The sequence below is a fragment of the Oncorhynchus mykiss genome, chromosome 7 (assembly GCF_057628025.1).
Source record: "Oncorhynchus mykiss isolate SJ-2025 chromosome 7, ASM5762802v1, whole genome shotgun sequence".
In the NCBI taxonomy this organism is placed as follows: Eukaryota; Metazoa; Chordata; class Actinopteri; order Salmoniformes; family Salmonidae; genus Oncorhynchus; species Oncorhynchus mykiss.
Genome location: NC_143028.1, coordinates 57,736,420 through 57,760,429, shown reverse-complemented (window position 1 = coordinate 57,760,429; position 24,010 = coordinate 57,736,420). Strand labels below are relative to the sequence as shown.

The 24,010-nt window shown below is 46.7% G+C and overlaps 1 protein-coding gene and 1 pseudogene across 3 annotated transcripts in view; both read right to left on the bottom strand.

Annotated features, from left to right (window-relative positions):
* LOC110528197 (retinoic acid receptor gamma-A) overlaps positions 1-24,010 on the bottom strand; it is an 87,149-nt gene that overhangs the window by 39,253 nt on the left and 23,886 nt on the right. The gene's annotated exons all lie outside the window — the stretch shown is intronic.
* Positions 896-13,304, bottom strand: LOC149982612 (uncharacterized; annotated as a pseudogene).

Sequence of the window (24,010 nt, the reverse complement as noted above, 5' to 3'; positions counted from 1 at the left end):
GGGGTCGGGTATTTCTGTATACCAGGGAGCAAATTTCTTGTGACAAATGTTTTTTGTTTTTAGGGGTGCGACTGCATCTAGGGTATTATGCAAGGTTAAATTACATTTGTTGCGATTGCAAACGTAATAAAATGGTGGTCCGATAGTCCAGGATTATGAGGAAAAACATTTTAATCCACAATATTTATTCCATGGGACAAAACTAGATCCAGAGTATGACTGTGGCAATGAGCAGGTCCGGAGACATGTTGGACAAAACCCATTGAGTCGATGATGACTCCGAAAGCCTTTTGGAGTTGGTCTGTGGACTTTTCCATGTGAATTAAAAAAAATACCAAATATATATTTTTTGATTTTTATTATCTGCCATGACTACAAGTTCTGATAGGAACTCAGGGAACTCATTGAGGAATGCTGCATAAGGCCCAGGAGGCCTGTAAGCAGGAGCTATAAAAAATGATTGAGTTGGCTACATAGATTTCATGACTTCTTTTTGGAAATGGAAATTTGCTGTCATAAATGTTAGCAACACCTCCGCCTTTGCGGGATGCGCGGGGGATATGGTCACTAGTGTAACCAGGAGGAGAGGCCTCATTTAACACCGTAATTCATCATGCTTGAGCCATGTTTCAGTCAGGCCGATCACATCAAGATTATGATCATTGATTAGTTCATTGACTATGACTGACTTGGAAGTGAGGGATCTAACATTTTAAGTAACCCTGTTTTGAGATGTGAGATATCACAATCTCTTTTAATAATGACAGGAATGGAGGAGGTCTTTATTCCAGTGAGATTGCTAAGGCGAACACCACCATGTTTTGTTTTGCCCAACCTAGATCGAGGCACAGACACGGTGGCAGACTCCACTAAGCTGCCTGGCCTGCACCCTATCTCATTGTGGAGCTATAGGAGTTAGAGCCCTGTCTATGTTCATAGGTCAGATGAGAGCACCCCTCCAGCTAGGATGGAGTCCGTCACTCCTCAACAGGCCAGGCTTGGTCCTGTTTGTGGGTGAGTCCCAGAAAGAGGGCCAATTATCTACAAATTCTATCTTTTGGGAGGGGCAGAAAACAGTTTCCCAACCAGCGATTGACTGTGAGACTCTGCTATAGAGCTCATTACTCCCCGTAACTGGGAGGGGGCCAGAGACAATTACTCGATGCCGACACATTCTAGCTGATTTACACATGGAAGCTATGTTGCACTTGGTGACCTCTGACCTTTTCATCCTAACGTCACTAGTGCCGAAGTGGATAACAATATAACTAAACTATCTACACTCGCAAGTTTTAGCCTTAGCCAGCACCATCCTCAGATTAGCCTTTACGTCGGTAGCCCTGCCCGCTGGTAAACAGTGTATGATCGCTGGATGATTCTTTTTAAGTCTAATATTGCGGGTAATGGAGTTGCCAATGACTAGAGTTTTCAATTTGTCCGAGCTAATTGTGGGAGGCTTCGGGGGCTCAGACCTGAGAAGGCTCGACCTCTGACTCCGACTCGTTGCTTAATAGGGAGAACCGGTTTCTGTCGGCTGAATGAGCGACACAGGTAGAGCATGCCAACAGCTTTTCTTTCCAGAAGCCTAGAGAAAATAGTCAGATTGCGGGGACTGTATGGGGGAATTTATATTACCATCTGTACTTACTGGTGGCACAGACTCTGGTTCATCCTTTCCTACACTTAAATTGCCCTTGACTAACAATTGCATCTGAAGCTGGGCTTGCAACACGGCTATCCTCCCCATAAGGCGATAGTTCTGCTGTATATTATGAGTATAGCGACTGCAATTACAGTAGATGGCATAGTGTTAATGTTACTACTTTTCTTTTTTCGGCTGGTGAAGGTCCTGTAGAACAATGTCTAGATAAAGCGTCCGGGGTGAAAAAGTTGAATGAAAAAAGTTGAGCGAGGATAAAAACTAAGATGTTCGTAAATGTATTAAGTTTGGCAGATAGCCAAGTAGTAACAAACAGCACAACAGCACAGAGACTAGTCCGGAAGTTGAGACCCACACAGACTTGAGGCTCCCTGTTCCACTCTAGGGTTCCAACAATACAAATGAATGTGTCCCAAACACCACTTCATAGTGTTCCAAAGGGAGGGCACATGTACTGAGTCAAAACACAATGTTAAGAGAAGAGTGCCATCTTATTGTAAATTAATGCTGAGCCTGAGTGTACCACACTTAGCTTGCATTAAGTGACAGATGGATCATTTCTGATGGTCACTGCATGTAGGGTGAAGGCACCACAGAGACTTCAGATGACTTCAGATGACAGTGCCGTGCGGAGGAAAACACACACACAGTTCAACCTGATGACCCAGAGAGGGGGTTTAATGAATTACACAGTATTGTGCAACTTTCCCAAGTAAGTGGATTATGCAACAACTGCCCATGATGACCATAGCTTACAGCCTGACTGTCATTTTAAGGTGGCAATCTGATATTTACTCCTAATTTCTATATCATGGAGGCGGCAGGGTAGCCTAGTGGTTAGAGTGTTGGACTAGTAACCAAAAGGTTGCAAGTTCATATCCCCGAGCTGACAAAGTCCAAGTCTGTTGTTCTGCCCCTGAACAGGCAGTTATAACCCTAGGCTGTCATTGAAAATAAGAATTTGTTCTTAACTGACTTGCCTAGTTAAATAAAGGTCAAATCATGCTTGTTCTTTGGTTGACTATCATAAATGTTCCACCCTTCTCATCTCATCTCATCCCTCTATTTCACACACACAGTAGTCATTAGCAGATACTCTTATCCAGAGTGACTTACAGGAGCAATTAGGGTTAAGTGCCTTGCTCAAGGGCACATTAATCGTCAGCTCTTGGACTTGAACCAGTGATCGTTCAGTTACTAGACCAACACTCTTAACCGCTAGGCTGCACACACACAGTCTCGTTCTCCCTTACCTCTCTCTTTGTTTTCGCCTCATTCTACCCTCCTTAATTATGTCCTGCTTTTATTGGAATGAGTCTCAGGTCTCGTTACTGCTGCCCATACTAGTACACACTGTGTCGTTCACTTTTCCTCTCTGATTACCAACTTCAAACACAACAAAGGGTTTGACCAAACACATCAAAAAGCACAGCGGCAACGTAGACTAAACCGCTACTGACAAAGTTTCAGCCACTGACCCAAGTAGTGGCTGACCCGTGATGTGTTAAAGAGTGGGGAAGTCATTTTAACTGATACAGAAGTTATTTCATAACATGTTAAGAGAGGAGCATGTTCCATAAATCAACACAAGCATTGTCAGCTGTGTGTACAGTATGTTCACCTGTCACCTATAATACACCCTCCCTGCCTCTCTCCTGCTCTACCTCTCCCTCTTCCTCTCTCTCTCCCCTCCCCTTCTCTCTCTGTCTTTCTCTCTCTCTCTCCTGTGGGTTTGTGTTTTCACCTCTCGGACTCTCTCTTTCCACTTCATCTGGCTTGTGTTGTTTTATAATTGCATTTATTCAAATCAATTCAGTTGGTTTGCCCAGTCCTGGGGTTGTTGGCTATTTCAGCCCCATTAAAACCACACTTTCCCCCGCAAGCCAACTTAAATCTGGTGCTGTGACTTCTCTATATGGTCAACTCCACCCCCATCCCTTCTCCCTTTCCCTTCCCTCGTTCAAGAGAGATGAACTCTTGAAGAAACCCCCAGTGGGGAACTAACTCCCCCCTCCAGACTTCTCCTGCCGTTCTCCTCCCTCCCTCCCTGGTTTCTGTTGTTTCCCTGGCTCACTTTTCGTCCGATCTCTTTGTTTTTACATTTCTTTTTTCATTATCCGATTAGATTTAGCCTTAGTGCATTATCACAGGTTTACTGTCAATATCCTCACCACTCGGTTTATGTACTGTTGCATTTTTCTCTCTATTATTCTTACTCCTCTCTTTTTCTCTACTGTCCCTCATTTTTCTCCCTATGGAACAATAGTAAAACTTCCAAGGAAAAAGTCCTTATTTACGTGATGCTACGGCCTCTTTTTGCCTTTTCAGCTTTGCTTGGTTCATGTAAGCTTTCCCCTCTATGTCCCCCTCAAAACCTTTCCCTCTCCCAGTTGCAACATTTTTACCTGTCTTTCAACACGCAGGACACACACACACACACGCAGGCACGCACGTATACGCGTGCGCGCACACACACACACACACACACACACACACACACACACACACACACACACACACACACACACACACACACACACACGCACACACACACACACACACACACACACACAAACACACACACACACACACACACAGAAGGGAGCGTAGCTGCAGATTCTCAGCCTGGTCTGTTCTCTCCACACCTTGAGACAATTACAGCCCCCCCTACCCCCTCAATAATCCCTCCCCTAAAGCCCCCAAGCCCAGGACTGAGGAAAAAGAGACAAAAACTAAAGAGAGAATGCAGACAGGAAAAGGGTGGCCCATTCCCGCTCGGTTTCTTTCGTTCTGTTTCTTTCGCTCTTTTTCTCTCTCTCCAACAATTTTTTTAACACACACACACACACACACACACACACACACACACACACACACACACACACACTGCACACATTCACATTCCAGCTCTTCACAGTATCTGGTTTCTCAGCTATTCATCCTGTTGTCATTTCTGACACAAACACACACAGGCCAGAACAATGGTCTTTCTCAGTCTCTCATAACACCAGCACTAACAGCCTTGGCACAAGTCACAATGTGTTCATCAATAAGGCTGCAGTCACAATTATGGTCGTAATTACAGGACTATAGAACTTTTGTCTGCATTTTGTGTGGCATTTGCTTGTGTTGGAATGCATAGCCTTCAGTTCCTTTGAGAGCAGGCTGGCAGTGGTGTGTGTGTGTGTTTGGACATGCTGAAACTGAGCGCATGTGATGACAAAGACACATAACACCACACAAGCCCTGCCCTACACACACACACATACACGCACACACACCCAAGTCGAGGCCCAACACTGAAACATTGCTGAGGACAATGTGTGACTAGCTCAAAATGGGTGTATATTGTGTTGTGAGAATAGAACTGGCCTAAAGCATTTGCTCATCAGTTCAAGCCTGTGTATCAGACTGTGGATCGTTCTAAAGTTCGAAAACTTATAGTAATCTTGACATTGGAGCAAGAAATAACAGTCAGAGGATGATGGACAAAGCCAGGAAGAGCTTTGGATCAGGAAGAGATCAGCAAAAGCGTGCATTAGTGCAAATTAGAGAGCTTATGCCCCACCCTCTTCTTCAGACTGCAACCACTCACTGAACTCCATTGGACCACCTCGCTCTCAAGACCAGACCAATTTTCATTGGTTGAGGTTTGTGTCAATCTCTTGTCAAGGGATCCTTTATCTGCATCTGTCATCATGCAGATTTGCCCACGCTCCCTGTGCGGCCCCTCTATACATTTGTTTTGATTTTCTGCCTGACTCAAGTTTCTCTTCTAAACAACTACATTTAAAAACGAATACAAATAACAATCAGTGTTTTCTTCAGAGAGAATGGACTCATTCTCTGATTTCGGTGTATTTCCTCCTGTTATTTTGAAGTAGCCTGTGTTCTGTAGTTGCCTCTTGCCATGGCACCAAGAGTAAGCTTAGGCAGAAAGATCTGTAAATATTGTACTTTTGTTTGAACTTTTTTTTTGGCACCAATGTTTTGTTGTTGTTGATTAAACACTTTTATTAAGGGTTTAGTGACCAGCTGGTGGTTTCATAGTAACAGCGTCACCAGCCGAATTCTAATCGAGCTGGCACCAGTTGTGAAACTGGACTGTGTTGGCCTGGGATTCCCTTGTCCAAGCTTCAATTCGAGAATTCCATTCTAGCCAACCCTAATTTGGCCCTAATTTTAAGTGCTAGTGGAAGCTCGGGCTTAAAAGCTCCAGAAAAGACCACCACACCTCGACAGTCTGGAACAGTCCCCTACAAGGCGAGCCTCTACCATTCCCTCACACTGCAGTCCACACCCTTCCAGGAACCGGGATAGGTGGAACGAAAAGCTGGTGATGTGAACGCATCATTCAAATACCATTAGCTGGTTCCTGGAGCAAATCTATCTAGCTAGCTTGTTAGCTAGCCAAGCCATCATTATGCCTGCAACTCCGTGGTTTGCCACCAGATATTTCAGATCAACCCTTATTAAGTTACCAAAACCCCCCCAAAAAGTTTCTTGAAAAATGTAATTAAAAACAAATTTGTACAATGTTTACAGAGCTCTCTGCCTATGCGAACTCATGGCGTCATGGCAACCATGGAACCATGTTTCACTTGGCTACCAGTTCCTGATCATTGGAGGAGTCGTCTGAAGCATGAGAGAAATTATAGAGGAAAGAGGAATACAGCAGTACTGAGTCAGAGGGCTTGTAGTGAGGACGACTGGCTACTATTCTGAACTCTGCTACACAGGGTGGAAGAGGAGAAGTCCATAGGCTGTAAGACTCCGGCTGAATCCCAGACTTTCCCTCTACAAGATCATCAGTAGACTCCATCACCATCATCTACCCTCCTCCAGTGTTGTAGCCTACCACTCAGCCTCAAGACCACATATTGACGATTTGACACAAATACTACCATGGTCTTGAATTGGACTCACATTTTTCTGGTCTCGGTCTCGACTTGGTCTTGGACCCCTCGCCTCTCTCCCAGTCTTGGTCTTGACTTGGACTCAATTTGCTCTGGTCTTTGTCCTCAAATCGGTCTCACTTTAGGTGGTCTCGAACGCAACATTTTTCAACCAGAATTTAATCAACTGACTTAGATTATGCAATTATCTTTCTCCATAGACACAGTCCATCCTTCTCTTGAGCACTCTCACACACACACACACACACACACACACACACACACACACACACACACACACACACACACACACACACACACACACACACACACACACACACACGCACACACACACACACGCACACACACAAACAGGCCTCTGCTGGTTGAAGGCTTGGACCAGACCCAACATTCCAAATCCGATTTTATATTTAAAAAACAAATTAGACACAATGTGTTGTTTGTCCTGGGTCCCTTTCAGTACTAAAGTAACCTTTACTTTTGGGCCATCCTAGTGGTTTCTTTCCATCAAAATGTGGCATTCATTTGAAATGTTTTGTCTTCCATCTCATTGCTGACCGCTTCCGACCAGACCGCCTGTAAGAGGCAAAATTCCTCCAAGATCAGCAAGCTTATATGACAGCAGAACTTGTGTGTGTGTCTGTGAGTGTGTCTGTATATGTGTGTGTGTCGGTGTCTGTGTATGTGTGTGTATGTGTATTTGTGTGTGTGTGTGTTGGTATTTATGTAATTGTACCCTTCCACATCCACAAGTGGGAGCAGAGAGTGCTGTAGGTCTATGTGATATTTGGTCAAACAACCATGTTATTGATAATAATTGCTCTTCTCTGTGAGAAACATAGCGTTTTACGATTTTAGGCTCATAAAAGTGATAAATTCTTAACCTTTACACAAACAACATATTTCAGATAACATATGTTTTCACTCTTAAATGCCATATTATTGAAGGGCTTAGTAATGCAATATAGTTTTATTGACTTCTCTTGAGGATGTATCAAATCTGCATTTAGCTCAATTTCTCCACACTGTCGACGGGACAGTAGTGGAGAGGGTAGTAAGTTTTAAGTTCCTCTGCGTACACATCACGGACAAACTGAATTGGTCCACCCACACAGACAGCGTGGTGAAGAAGGCGCAGCAGCGCCTCTTCAACCTCAGGAGGCTGAAGAAATTTGACTTGTCACCAAAAGCACTCACAAACTTTTACAGATACACAATCGAGAGCATCCTGTCGTGCTGTATCACCGCCTGGTACGGCAACTGCTCCACCCACAACCGTAAGGCTCTCCAGAGGGTAGTGAGGTCTGCACAATGCATCACCGGGGGCAAACTACCTGCCCTACAGGACACCTACACCACCCGATGTCACAGGAAGGCCATAAAGATCACCAAGGACAACAACCACCCGAGCCACTGCCTGTTCACCCCGCTATCATCCAGAAGGCGAGGTCAGTACAGGTGCATCAAAGCAGGGACCGAGAGACTGAAAAACAGCTTCTATCTCAAGGCCATCATACTGTTAAACAGCCACTACTAACATTGAGTGGCTGCTGCCAACATACTGACTCAACTCCAGCCACTTTAACAATGGAAAAATTGATGTAAAAAATGTATCACTAGCCACTTTAAACAATGGCACTTAATATAATGTTTACATACCCTACATTACTCATCTCATATATATATACTGTACTCTATACCATCTATTGCATCTTGCCATCTTCATGTAATACATGTATCCCTAGCCACTTTAAACAATGACACTTTTATATGTTTACATACCCTACATTACTCATCTCATATGTACATACTGTACTCGATATCATCTACTGCATCTTGTCTATGCCGTTCTGTACCATCACTCATTCATATATTTTCATGTACATATTCTTCATCCCTTTACACTTGTGTGTATAAGGTAGTTGTTGTGAAATTGTTAGGTTAGATTACTCGTTGGTTATTACTGCATTGTCGGAACTAGAAGCACATCATTTCGCTACACTCGCATTAACATCTGCTAACCATGTGTATGTGACAAATAAAATTTGATTTGATTTTGACATTTGAAGTACAGTATAGTAGACCTACAGGTGCACTGCATATGAGCTGTTTGGAAAGGACTATGCTGGTTGTAAAACTTAACAGGCTTTTCAGTTGTGAACTAAATGATTCTATCAGATTGTCAGACCAGATAAAGTTGTGGGTTCGGATTCAAGTCTGTTTATGTTTAAGTCACATACCATTGATCCATATTCAAGACAAAGAGATACTGTGCAAAAACTGGTTGAATCAATGTTGTTTCCATGTCATTTAAACACCAAAACTCTATAATGACTTGGAAAACGGATTGGATTTGCAAAAAGTCATCAATGTAAGGTCATTTCAGATTTTTTTTCACCCAACGTTTAACCTAAATCCATTGACATGGTGTTGATTTCACGTTGAATTCACAGTAGTTGACAACAACCAAATGATAATCAAAACTAGACGTTGAACTGACGTCTGTGCCCAGTGGGATTTCTTAGACAAAAAGCGAGACAAGATGGGAAAACATTCTGTAGTTGAACAAAGTTTCAAAGGAACGACAACATATATAAGTTAGAATAGTCCAAAATGTTCAAGGTAATGACAATTTAGAAGAAAATCTGGCTCAGCAAAAATAAGTCTATTCATAGCTTCCAAGTGGACACTAAACTAAAATATGCATATGTCTTAATGCCGTATTCTGACTGAACGCTAAACCAACACCCCAATATTTGGCTGTTTAGGCCAGTGGTTCTCAAACCTCTCCTCGGGAACCCCCAGAAGATTAACAATTTTGTTGGAGACCTGAACTAGTTCACCTGATTCATGTAGTCAATGACTTGTTGATTAGTTGACATGTTGAATCAGGTGAGGTACCTCTAGAATAGATCAAATACATGGAACTTCTGGGGTTCCCCGAGGAGAGGTTTGAGAACCACTGGTTTAGGCAGCCAGGGCTAACTTGAAACCACTATCAAACCAAAATATCCAGCCAAGCATGTTTGAGTCCTATCAGGGACAATTGTAGCATTTTAGCTAACTTTTCCCCTAAACCCTTATTCCAAATTCAACCTAATTCACCTCACCTGCTATGTAAATTCACCTAACCTCATCGTCATTTTAGTTCCCCTAACATTTGTCATTAATTCCCCCAACCGCAAACGTAAATTCTCCCTGTAATTCTCCTTTGTTTTTACAGCGCAACAACCATGATTGGTTAAGTAATTCAATGGTATGGGGGTTTTAAGGTTAGTGGTAAGATGCAGTGTTAATTTTGTCAACAATAACTATGACGAAAAATATTTGTCAACAACCTATTTTTCCTGATCAAAACTATGGCAATTTCGAGATGAGAGAATTTATTTTACAAATTCATTGTTGACCTCTGCCTACCCTGACCCTGAGCATGCCTGCCATCGGGTACCGTTGCCCTTCCTCTGGTTTACTGACCTCTGCCTGCCTTAACCTGTCTATTGCCTGCCCCGTTGGAATATTAACATCTCTTGGGTAGGGGGCAGTATTTTGACATCCGGAAGAAAAGCATGCCCAAAATAAACTGCTTGTTACTCAGGCCCAGAAGCTAGGATATGCATATAATTGGTAGATTTGGATAGAAAACACTCTAAAGTTTCTAAAACTGTTAAAATGTCTGTGAGTATAACATAACTGATTTGGCAGGCGAAACCCTGAGGACAAAACAATTGAGGTCATAGGATTTTCTATGGGACACCCTTATTATTAGGAACCTGGTTACAGTTCCTATGGCTTCCACTAGATGTAAACAGTCTTTAGAAATTGTTCAATGCTTTTCTTTTGATAAATTAAGAAGTAGTCCCATTCATTGTAAGGGAATACCTCCCTGAAATGAACAAAAATGAATGGGATCTAATTGGCACCGTACGAAACATATACACAATATACAATACCAGTCAAATGGACGTTGTTTCATTCAAAACTGATTGCAAATGCCATATGGCAAATGCCAAGTGTCACACAGCAAAAAATCAATAGATGGCGAGCGCGCTCCATCGTAAATTTTCATATTGCAAATGTAATACAAGTCAAGACCCAAGGGTCAAATTTTGAAAGCGTAAAAATTATTTCAAAAACGTATTACCCCCTTAAAAAAGAACTTTCTTGGCCGTTTTTTCGAAATTCTTTAGATTTTTTTTGTTGTCAATTACACATGTATATGAACTGTATGAACATACTTTTGTCATATTTTATTCTCATAATTTTTTTAATTGTCCATAAGACATATGTTTTGCAATATGATTTCATAGGAAGTCAAAAGTCCAAGTCAAAATTCAGTAAACCATTGCCAAATGCCATTACAAATGTCCAAATGCAATATGAAAGTATCGAAAGTGCCAAATCAGGATGTTATGTCCATTTGCCATATATGATCATAGGAAGTCGGTTTCCAAACCCAAAAGTCAGTGAACCATGTCCAAATGGCATTTATACTGCCCAAATGATACATAGCACTATGTTAAGCCATGAATCAACTTAGATGGTCTATTTGTCATGTATGATGAGGAAGAAGTAGGACTCTGTTGTTTTTTAATTTTATTGAAAAATGTCCAAAATGACCAGGGTTGCCCCATATTGAATTGGCAATGGGTGCGTGGTGCTCCATACCCAACCGTAGAACCCTTGCACCCCCCTAAAGGCATTAAAAACATTTTTTAAATGTGCTCCTGGTAACCCGTTTCCAATCACCAGGCGCACGGTTGTCCATTTGCAATATGTTTCAATGGGCATTTACCATCACGAAAATTACAGGCCTCTCTCATCTTTTTAAGTGTGAGAACTTGCACAATTGGTGGCTGACTAAATACTTTTTTGCCCCACTGTAAGTGTCACTCCAGGTGAACTCTACTGTTTCGGTGTGCTTGAACAGGAGCGCGCTCCACATTGTTTTTTATTCGGTATTAGAAACAGTTTATTCCGTCTTAAATTTTATAGATTATTTACGTTTTAGGGTACCTGTGGTTGGATTAGGAATGTTGTTTGAAATGTTTGGACCAAGTTTACAGGTAACTTATTAGATACTTTGTAGGCATGTTTGGTGAGTTGAAACCGGTGTACTTCTGAATCAAACGCGCCAAATAAATTGACATTTTTGGAACATAAAGAAGGACATTATCGAACAAAAGGACCATTTGTGATGTTTGTGGCACATCTTGGAGTTCCAACAGAAGAAGAACATCAAATTTAAGGCATTAATTATATCGCTATTTCTGACTTTTGTGTCGCACCTGCCTGTTTGAAAAATGATTTTCATGTGTTTGTATGCCTGGCGCTGTCCTCAGATAATCGCATGGTGTGCCTTTGCCGTAAAGCCTTTTTGACATCTGACACAGCGGCTGGATTAACAAGAAGTTAAGCTTTATTTTGATGTATATCAGATGCGCAATGCCATCTCCACCCACCGAGCCACTATCGGGCCACCATCGGCCAACATCGGTAGGCACAAGGCTTTGTGGCCTTGTGGAGGGGGTCCAAACATTGTCTGAATGCTATGACAGGGCGTTGGACAGTTTGCTGGAGCAATTCCACAGGTTGTCTTGAAAGCCGCCTATCAAGGTGGTAACCACACAGCTCCTCGGCAACTCAGCTGCTAGCAGTGCCATCTCATCGGTCACTCCACCTTCTCGGGAGCCGAGATGTCCGGGAGGGCTCTCACCTGGGCTACTGCCGTGTGGTAACAACAGCCGGTCGGAACAATATACGCTAGTCTGGAGGGGTTTGTGGGAGAAGTGAGGAAGGTATTTGATGCCCCGTTCTCGGGCGAGAGGCCCGGAGATCCAGCTTTGGCAGGACTCCCGCAGTGTAGCTGATTATGCGGTGGATTTCCGCACATTGGCAGCAATTATGGGCAATTACGATGGGCAATTACGGGAACGACGGAGGGAGAGGAAATGTGATTTTTCATGCACGCCCAGGGATCCCACCTTGCCTCTGAGTTATCCCGGAAGCTCCCGATGGTCTCGTTGCTGAGAGAACCCGAGGCTTCCCGACTTGGCACAAGTGCTATCGAAGATGGCCGAGTCACCGCTTCCTGAGCCTATGCCACTAGGCAGTGCTGGGCTGTCGCCAGCGAAACGGCAAAACAGGATCGACACGGAGAGTTGTCTGTTTTGCAGAACTATTTTTCATTTTGTGAGCTCTTGTCATTAAAAAAAAAACTGGCTCACCAGTAGGAGCGAGTACACTGGTGGGCCATATGGTGAACGTTCCTGCTTCCCTTGCTCGCAACCCTTTTCATGCCATTCTGCTGTGGGGAGACCAGTCCAAATCTCTCCGGGTTGTCATTGACTCTGGGGCCGACAAAAGCTTTTTGGACACTACCTTGGCGTCCGAGCTGAACATCCCCACTCAGCCCCTCTCCATTCCCATGGACTTTAGAGCGCTGGACGGGTAATCTGTAGGACGAGTCACACACAACAAACCTCTCACATCAACCTACGTGCGTCAGGGAACCACAGCGAGACTATCCAGTTCCTGCTCATCAAGTCCCCTCTGATTCCCGTGGTATTGGGATTCTCCTGGCTCCAGTGACACAATCCCCTCCTTAACTGGTCTACTGGTGCCATCATGGGCTGGAGCCTGTACTGTCTCGCCCATTGCCTGAAGTCAGCACAACCTGCCCCGGGACATCTTCCTGGGGGTTCTGAAGGTGCCCCGAACCTCTCTACCATTCCCGCGGAGTACCAGAACCTCTGGGATGTGTTCAGCAAGGCATGGGCCACTTTGCTCCTGCCACACTGACCTAATGACTGCAGGATTGACCTTATCCCTAACACAACTCCACCCCGGGGACAACTGTACTCTCTGTCGGGACCAGAGACCAAGGCGATGGAGACCTACATTGGGGACTCCTTTGCTCCAGGATTCATCCATTCTTCTTCTTCATCCGCCGGCGCAGGGTTCATCTGTGTGGAGAAGAATGACAAGACCCTGCGCCCGTGCATTGACTACTGGGGTCTCAACGACATAACGGTGAAGAACCGCTACCCGTTACCACTCATCTCCTCGGCCTTCGAGCCACTCCAGAGGGCCAACGTGTTTTCCAAGCTAGATCTACCGAACGCCTATCGCCTGGTGCGGATATGGGAAGAGGACGAGTGGAAGACCGCCTTCAACACAGCCAGTGTTCACTACGAGTATCTGGTTATGCCATTTGGCCTTACCAACGCCCCTGCTGTGTTCTAGGCTCTGGTCAATGATGTTTTCTGCGACATGTTGGTTTGTCTACCTAGATGACATCCTCATCTTCTCCCATTCCACCCAAGAACATGTGCTCCATGCCCGACAGGTTCTCCAATGCCTCCTGGAGAACCAGCTGTTCGTAAAAGCAGAGAAGTGCGAGGTCCATCATTCCACCATCCCTTTTCTGGGTTTCATCATTGCTGCAGGGAATGTGCAAATGCATCCCGGGAAGGTGAGAGCGATGATGGATTGGACCCAGCCTGCTTCCAGGATGCAGCTGCAACACTTCCTGTGGTTCACCAACTTCTAGCGCCGCTTTATCCGGGGATACAGCACCCTGACATCCTCCCTGTTCGCACCCACCTCGCCTAAGGTTCATGTGATCTCCAGCTGCTGACTGGGCATTCTGGGACCTCAAACATTGCTTCACCACAGCTCCCATCTTGGTTCATCTGGTCCCTTCTCATCAGTTCGTGGGTTAGGCTGATGCTTCTGATGTTGGAGTGGGGGCGGTCCTGTGCCTTCTTCTCCCACCACCTCAACGCCACGGAAAATAACTACGATGTGGGGAATCGTGAGCTTCTCGAGGTTAATTTGGCGTTAGAGGAATGGAGGCAATGGCTGGAGGGGGTGGAACACCCATTCATCATGTGGACTGACTGCAAGAACCTAGAGTATCTCTGCACCGCCAAGCGCCTCAACTCAAGGCAAGCCAGATGGGCCCTGCTGTTCACACGGTTTAACTTCTCCCTCTCATACCGGCCGGGATCCGAGAATGTCAAGCCGGATGCACTGTTCTCACCTGGTGACGGCACTCAACTATGGTAAACAGGTCCGGGAGGCGCAGCGGTCCCAGTCGAACCCTGAGGGGGGCCCCGATAATCGGATGTTTGTGCCTGATGCTGTCCGCTCTGCGGTCCTGGAGTGGGCCCATTCCTCCAGGCTTGCCTGCCACCCAGGCTCCCGTCGAACCCTGGCCTTTGTGCAACAACGCTTTTGGTGGCCTACGATGGTTCTGGATGTCGGCGCGTTTGTCTCCTCCACAGTCTGTACTCCTCGGCAAGCTCCGGCTGGTCTTCTGTAACCACTGAGGGCAACACTGCCATCCTGATTGTGGTTGACTGGTTTTCCAAGGCCGCTCACTTCATTCCTTTCCCCAAACTACCCTCGGCCAAGGAGACGGCCCAGCTCATGGTGCAGCACATCTTCTGGGTCCATGGACTGCCCGTGGACATGGTCTCCGACCGGGGGCCTCAGTTCTCGTTCCGGTTCTGGAAGCCATTCTGCGCCCTCATTGGGTCGTCGGCCAGCCTGTCGTCTGGGTTCCATCCCCAGTCCAATGGCCAGTCAAAGCGAGCCAACCAGGATCTTGAGACTACTCTGCGCTGCCTGGTCTCCACCAACCCCACCTCCTAGAACCAGCAGCTGGTGCTGGTTGAGTACGCCCGCAACACCCTTCCCTGCTCTGCCACGGGTCTATCTCTGTTTGAGTGTTCCCTGATGTGTCTGCCCCTGCTCTTCCCAGAGCAGGAGGAAGAGGTCCACGTCCTTCTGCCCAGATGCTTGTCCGCTGCTGTTGTTGTACCTGGAGGAGAGCCCGGTCGGCCCTCCTCAAGACCACTTCCAGGTATCGACGACAAGCTGATCACCATCGGACCCCGGCTCCCCCGGTATAGTCTCAGGCAGAAGGTATGGCTATCCACCCGGGATCTGCCTCTCCCCCCGGTTTATCGGCCCATTTCCCATCTCCAAGCTGATTAACCCCTTTGCTGTTCATCTTCTGTTTCCCCGTACCCTTTGTATACATCCAGCCTTTCATGTGTCCAGAGTCAAACCAATGTCTCACAGCCCTTTGTCTCCTGTTTCCAGAATTGACATCTTCCAGTTGTGTGGTCAGATTGAGCTGATCTGTCAGCTCTCCCCCACAGCTCCCAGCCGGTCACTTCAGTCACTTGTCAATCTTTGAACTAATGTGAAGCAAGGACACTTTACTTGTTACTAACCTCAACTAGAAACAATAATATTTACTCTCTCTTTTACCTTTTCCTTTGATCACATCAGAAGCTCTAATTTCCCATGTGTGCTATATTCATTCATCTATGTTGTCGCTTTCACACTGGTCTATCAATGTGTGTGTGTATGCAACTAGCTCTCACAGTCTCACGTCAGAATTAGACGTTTGTCTATGTTTCTCAAATGTCAGATTTTTACGTCAAATTTCGAAGTGTTTAAGGTTAAGTTTCAGCATTAACTCTGAAAGTTAAGGTCAGGGTTACGTTTAAGGTTGGGGTTAAGCATTAACCGCTCTAGGGTATGTGGGACGCCCCACCTAGCCAACATCCAGTGAGATTGCAGAGCGCCAAATTCAAATACAGAAATAATCACTATAAAAATTCAGAACAGATACTACAATTTTACATAAGTTTAAAGATGAACTTCTTGTGAATCCAACCACGGTGTCAGATTTCAAAAATCCTTTACGGCGAAAGCATACCTTACAATTATTTGAGAACATAGCCCAGCAGACAAAGTCAGAAATATAGATAAAATGAATCACTTACCTTTGATGATCTTCATATGTTTGCACAAAGAAGACATTAATTTATAAAGTCTCTCTTTATATCCGAAAACCTCAGTTTTGTTCCCGCGTTTTCTTCAGTAATCCACAGGCTCAAACGCAGTCACAACAGGCAGACAAAAAAATCTAAAATGTATCCATAAAGTTCATTGAAACATGTCAAACTATGTTTATATTCAATCCTCAGGTTGTTTTTAGCCTAAATAATCGATAATATTTCAATATAAAAGGTAAACAAGTAAGGCACTTTCTCGGTCCCGCACATGAAAAAGCTCTGTGAAACGGCAGGGTCCACTCATTCAGACTGCTCTTACTCCCTCATTTTTCAGAATTCAAGCCTGAAACCATTTCTAAAGCCTGTTGACATCTAGTGGAAGGCATAGGAACTGCAATTTGAGTCCTAAGTCAATGGATACTGTAATGGCATTGAATAGAAAACTACAAAAAATAATTCTACTAATTCTACATTCTACTTCGTGAATGGATTTTTCTCAGGTTTTCGCCTGCCAAATCAGTTCTGTTATACTCACAGACATTATTTTAACAGTTTTGGAAACTTTAGAGTGTTTTTCATCCATCTACTAATTATATGCATATCCTATCTTCTGGGCCTGAGTAGAAGGCAGTTTCATTTGGGCATGCTTTTCATCCAAAATTCCAAATGCTACCCTAGAGAAGTTAACTCCGAAATCTTAAGGTTAGGCATTAACTCCAAATGGTTAAGGTAAGGGTTAAGTTTTGGGATAGGCTTAAAACAAAAATCTCAAAAACAACTTTCTATCGCTGGATTCGACCTTGCAATCAGAGGCAGATGCTTACCCCCATCCACCATCCCTGTCCACAACACTATAACAAAACTGAAACCCACTTGAAGGTAGCAGCATTCACTGTTGCTCCTAGTGGCTGGTATCCATGTCATCTCCTCATCTCCTCATCTCCTCAACATCCTCAGACATGGATGGATGTCGAATACTGACTTGTATTCCAGGTGACATGCCTGGTGTGTGTGTGTGTGTGTATATGTGTGTGTGTGTGGACACAAGGTTAGCTGTACAATACTCTGAGTGTGTGTGTGTGTGTGTGTGTGTGTGTGTGTGTGTGTGCATTTGTGTGTGTGTGTGTGTGTGTGTGTGTGTGTGTGTGTGTGTACATTTCAATGTGAGCTTGTGAGTGTCTATGCATAAGTATTCCTGTATGATGTGCATGCGTTTGTTTGAGTTGTAGCCCTAATTGGCAGTGGGTGGTGTGCATCTAATTGAGCGAAGGGGTACATAAAAACATTGATTTTGGTATGTTTTTACATAATTGGTTGAAGCTATTTGTAACGGTCTGAGTGTAGTGGGTGAGGAGTCAGGCGCAGGAAGCAGAGAGTTCAGGGGAGTGCTATTTTAATGCACTGATAAATGCTGAACATAAGCCAACCCTCACAAAAACACAGGGCGTACTGAACAAACAAATGCCCCAAACAGGGGGACTTAAACTGTCCAGGGAAAAACCCACAAAATGGGAAAACACAAAACCCAATAGACGTGCACACAAGCACACCAAACAGACGATCACAATAATTAATCCCGCACAAGGAACCCTGCGGGCCGGCTGACTAATAAAGCCTACTACCTAACTCAAAACAGGTGCACACAATCAACACATAAGGAGGGGGAGGAAATAAGCAGTAGCAGCTAGTAGGCCGGTGACGACGACCGCCGAGTGCCACCCGAACGGGAAGGGGAGTGTCCTTCGGTCGGAGTCGTGACAGTACCCCCCCCTTGACGTGTGGCTCCCACAGCGCGCCGACACCGGCCTCGAGGTCGACCCGGAGGACGAGGCGCAGGGCGATCCGGATGGAGGCGATGGAAATCCCTCAACATTGACGGATCCAAAGTGTCCCTGGTGGGTACCCAGCACCTCTCCTCCGGACCGTACCCCTCCCAGTCCACGAGGTACTGCAGGCCCCTCACCCGGCGTCTCGAGTCCAGAATGGCCCGTATCGTATACGCCGGGGACCCCTCGATGTCCAGAGGGGGAGGAGGGACCTCCAGCACCTCACCGTCCTGTAGGGGACCAGCTACCACCGGCCTGAGGAGAGACACATGAAACGAGGGGTTAATACGATAATGGGAAGGGAGTTGTAATCGATAACACACCTCGTTTATTCTCCTCAGGACTTTGAACGGCCCTTCACACTGCGGCCCAAGCTTCCAGCAGGGCACGCGGAGGGGCAGGTTTCGGGTCGAGAGCCAGACCCTGTCCCCTGGTACAAACACGGGGGCCTCACTGCGGTGGCGGTCAGCACTCCTTTTCTGCCGTCCACTAGCCTGTTGAAGGGATTCCTGGACGGCCCTCCAGGTTTCTTTGGAGCGCTGCACCCATTCCTCCACCGCAGGAGCCTCGGTCTGGCTCGGATGCCACGGTGCCAGGACCGGCTGGTACCCCAACACACACTGAAAGGGGAACACATTAGTAGAGGAGTGGCGTTATGAGTTCTGGGCCATTTCCGCCCAGGGGATGTATCTCGCCCACTCCCTGGCCGGTCCTGGCAGTACGACCGCAGAAACCTACCCACCTCCTGGTTTACTCTCTCCACCTGCCCATTACTTTCAGGGTGATAACCGGAGGTCAGGCTGACCGAGATCCCCAGACGCTCCATGAACGCCCTCCATACTCGGGACGTGAACTGGGGACCCCGATCAGAAACGATGTCCTCCGGCACCCCGTAGTGCCGGAAGACGTGGGTGAATAATGCCTCTGCAGTCTGTAGGGCTGTTGGGATACCGGGCAACGGGAGGAGACGGCAGGACTTAGAGAACCGATCCACAATCACCAGAACCGTGGTGTTGCCCTGAGACAGGGGAAGGTCGGTCAGGAAATCTACGGATAGATGTGACCATGGCCGTTGTGGAACGGGGAGGGGTTGTAACTTCCCTCTAGGAAGGTGCCTAGGAGCCTTACTCTGGGCGCATACCGAACAGGAGGAGACATAAACCTTAACGTCCCTAGCCAAGGTAGGCCACCAGTACCTCCCCCGAAGGCTCCCTACTGTCCTCCTCACCCCAGGGTGACCCGAGGAGGGTAGGACGTGAGCCCACCGAATCAGTTGGTCCCGAACACCAAGCGGCACGTACCTCCGCCCCGCCGGACACTGAGGAGGCGCTGGTTCAGCCCGTAACGCCCGCTTGATGTCCGAGTCCACCTCCCATACCACCGGTGCCATCAGCTTTGAGGCCGGAAGGATGGGAGTAGGTTCGGTGGACCTATCTTCCGTGTCGTAAAAGCGGGACAGTGCGTCCGCCTTCACGTTCTGGGAACCTGGTCTATATGATAAAGTGAACCGGAATCGAGTGAAAAACATGGCCCACCTTGCCTGCCGCGGTTTCAGTCTCCTAGCTGCCCGAATATACTCCAGATTTTGGTGGTCGGTCCAGATGAGAAAGGGGTGCTTAGCCCCCTCAAGCCAGTGTCTCCACACCTTCAGAGCCCTGACCACCGCTAACAACTCCCGGTCCCCCACATCATAGTTACGCTCCGCTGGGCTGAGCTTACTCGAGAAGAAAGCGCAGGGGCGGAGTTTTGGTGGCGTACCCGAGCGCTGTGATAGCACGGCACCCACCCCAGCCTCGGACGCGTCCACCTCCACTATGAATGCTAGAGAGGGGTCCGGATGCGCCAACACGGGTGCATCCGTGAACAGCACCTTCAACCTGTTGAAAGCTCTGTCCGCCTCTGCTGACCACTGCAACCGCACCGGGTCCCCCTTTAGCAGTGAGGTAATTGGAGCCGCTACCTGGCCAAAACCCCGGATAAACCTCCGGTAGTAGTTGGAAAAACCCAAAAACCACTGCACCTCTTTTACCGTGGTTGGAGTCGGCCAATTACGCACGGCCTTACTGCGGTCACCCTCCATCTCCACCCCCGAGGTGGAAATGTGATAACCCAGAAAGGAGACGGCTCATTTGGAGAACACACACTTCTCTGCCTTGACGTATAGGTCATGCTCCAGCAGTCTACCAAGCACCTTGCGTACCAGAGACACATGCGCGGCGTGAGTGGCTGAGTAGATCAGAATGTCATCGATATAAACAACCACTCCCTGCCCGTGCAGGTCCCTGAGAATATTGTCTACAAAAGATTGAAAAATGGCTGGAGCATTTTTTAACCCATACGGCATGACGCAGTACTCATAGTGGCCCGATGTGGTACTAAATGCGGTTTTCCACTCGTCTCCCTTCCGAATACGCACCAGGCTATACGCGCTCCTGAGATCCAATTTTGTGAAGAACTGCGCTCCCTGAAAGGATTCCACTGCCGTAGCAATGAGAGGTAGTGGGTAGCTGAACCCCACTGTGATGGCATTTAGACCTCTATAATCAATACAAGGATGCAAACCTCCCTCCTTTTTCTTCACAAAAAAGAAACTCGAGGAGACGGGTGAAATGGAGGACCGAATGTACCCCTGTCCCAGAGACTCTGTGATATATGTCTCCATAGCCAACGTCTCCTCTTGGGACAATGGGTACACGTGACTCTTGGGAAGCGCAGCGTTTACCTGGAGATCTATCGCACAATCCCTTCCCGGACGATGTGGTGGTAATTTAGTCGCCTTCTTTTTACTAAAAGCGATTGCCAAATCGGCATACTCGGGGGGAATGCACACTGTGGGACCCTGGTCTGGACTTTCCACCGAGGTGGCACCGACGGAAACTCCCAGACACCTTCCAGAACACTCCTCTGACCACCCCTGGAGAACCCCCTGTCTCCACAAAATTTTAGGATTGTGCCGGACCAGCCAGGGAATCCCCAACACCACTGGAAACGCAGGCGAATCAATAATATAGAGACTGATACGCTCCCTAAGATTCCCCTGCGTTACCATGTCCAGTGGGATTGTGGTCTCCCTGACCACCCCTGACCCTAATGGCCGGCTATCTAGGGAGTGCACGGGAAAGGGGGAATCTATCGGCACAAGCGGAACACCTAATTTAATAGCAAGTCCGCGATCCATAAAGTTCCCAGCTGCGCCTGAATCGACTAGCGCCCTATGCTGGGAAGAGGGGAAAAATTTAAGAAAAAAAATCAAGACAAACATGTGACCAACAGGGGGTTCTGGATGAGTTTGGTGCTGACTCACCTGGGGTGATCGAGAAATGTTCCGCCTGCCATCTCGACTCCCAGACGGACCCCCCCAGCACCGATCGGCCGTGTGTCCTCTCCGACCACAGTTAGTGCAGAGGGAGCCTCCTCCTCCGGTACCCATCGGCAAAGCCCCTCCCAACTCCATCGGAACAGGAGTGGAGGTGCTGGGTGGTGGAACACACAGGACCCTCTCCGAACGCCCGCGGGCAGCCAGCAGATTGTCCAGTCGGATGGACATGTCAATTAGCTCATCCAAGGAAAGAGCGGTGTCCCGACACGCTAGCTCCCTGCGGACGTCCTCCCGGAGACTACACCTGTAGTGGTCGATAAGGGCCCTGTCGTTCCACCCGGATCCTGCTGCCAAGGTACGGAACTCCAACGCGTAATCCTGGGCGCTCCTTTTCTCCTGCCGGAGATGGAATAGTCGTTCTCCCGCCGCTCTGCCATCTGGAGGATGGTCAAACACGGCGCGGAAACGGCGAGAAAACTCGGGGTAGTGCTCCTTCGCTGAGTCTGGGCCATTCCAAACTGCATTTGCCCACTCCAGAGCACGACCCGTGAGGCAGGAGATGAGGACATTCACCCTCTCCGCTCCCGAGGGAGTAGGTCTGACGGTGGCCAGGTACAGTTCTAGTTGGAGTAAGAACCCCTGGCACCCTGCTGCCGCTCCATCATAGACCCTTGGGAGCGTAAGACGGAGGGTGCTGGAGTCAGGAGATCGGGAGTCCTGAGGAGGGGGGGCCGAAGGTGGAGAGAGGAGACCGCTTCTCTCCCATCGGTCCATTCTCTCCATCACCAGATCCATCGCCGTTCCGATCCGATGGAGAACGGTGGTGTGATGTAGAACCCTCTCTTCCATCGATGGGAGGGGAGTGGCTGTTGCTCCTGCTGACTCCATTCCAGTCAGTGCGGGATTCTGTAACGGTCTGAGTGTAGTGGGTGAGGAGTCAGGCGCAGGAAGCAGAGAGTTCAGGGGAGTGCTATTTTAATGCACTGATAAACGCTGAACATAAGCCAACCCTCACAAAAACACAGGGCGTACTGAACAAACAAATGCCCCAAACAGGGACTTAAACTGTCCAGGGAAAAACCCACAAAATGGGAAAACACAAAACCCAATAGACGTGCACACAAGCACACCAAACAGACGATCACAATAATTAATCCCGCACAAGGAACCCTGCGGGCCGGCTGACTAATAAAGCCTACTACCTAACTCAAAACAGGTGCACACAATCAACACATAAGGAGGGGGAGGAAATAATCAGTAGCAGCTAGTAGTCCGGCGACGACGACCGCCGAGCGCCACCCGAACGGGAAGGGGAGTATCCTTCGGTCGGAGTCGTGACACTATTACATTATTCATAAAAAGCGTTGTTATTCACAGGTTAATGTAATAACCACTGGTTAATTACATTTAGTGGAAAAACGTATTACCTTTACCGTTCAACATTTAATACGTTTACCGGCAAGTTATTACATTTACCAGGTTTATTACATATATCAATGAAAAGTTATTACAAATAAAAAAGTTATTACATTTAGCCTACAGGTGTTATTACATTTTTCGTTGTTTCTGACCTTGTAAAGTGATCTTAATCTTGATCTTAATAAATCCTGTTGCGACTCTAGGGGTAGTATTTTCATTTTTGGGAAAAAAAACGTTCCCGTTTTAAACAGGATATTTTGTCAGGACAAGATGCTAGAATATGCATAGAATTGACAGCTTTGGATAGAAAACACTCTAACGTTCCCAAAACTGTAAAGATATTGTCTGTGAGTATAACAGAACTTATGTTGCAGGCGAAAGCCTGAGAAAAATCCAATCCGGAAGTGCCCCAGGTTTTGAAAGCGCTGTGTTCCAATGACTCCCTATTCAGCTGTGAATGTGCCATCAGCGAGCTTACACTTTCTACGTATTCCCCAAGGTGTCTACAACATTGTGACGTAGTTTTACGCATTTCTGTTGAAGAATAGCCGTAGGCGGCCACATTGCGTAAGTGGTTACATGGTGGCTCCGAGAGAGATTCTCGCTTAAAATACAGAGCCATTACTCCAATCGGTCCTACTGAAAAACGAATTGTCCTGACGGATATATTATCGAATAGATATTAGAAAAACACCTTGAGGATTGATTCTAAACAACGTTTGCCATGTTTCTGTCGATATTATGGAGCTAATTTGGAATATTTTTCGCCTTTTTCGTGACTGCAATTTCCGGTCGATTTCTCTGCCAAACGTGAAGAACAAACATAGCTATTTCACCTACAAAAATAATATTTTTGGAAAAAATGAACTTAGCTATCTACCTGGGAGTCTCGTGAGTGAAAACATCCGAAGTTCATCAAATGTAAACAATTTAATTTGATTGCTTTTCTGATTTGTGACAAGGTTGCCTGCTGTTAGCAAGGCATAATGCTATGCTAGGCTATCGATAAACTTACACAAATGCTTGTCTAGCTTTGGCTGTAAAGCATATTTTGAAAA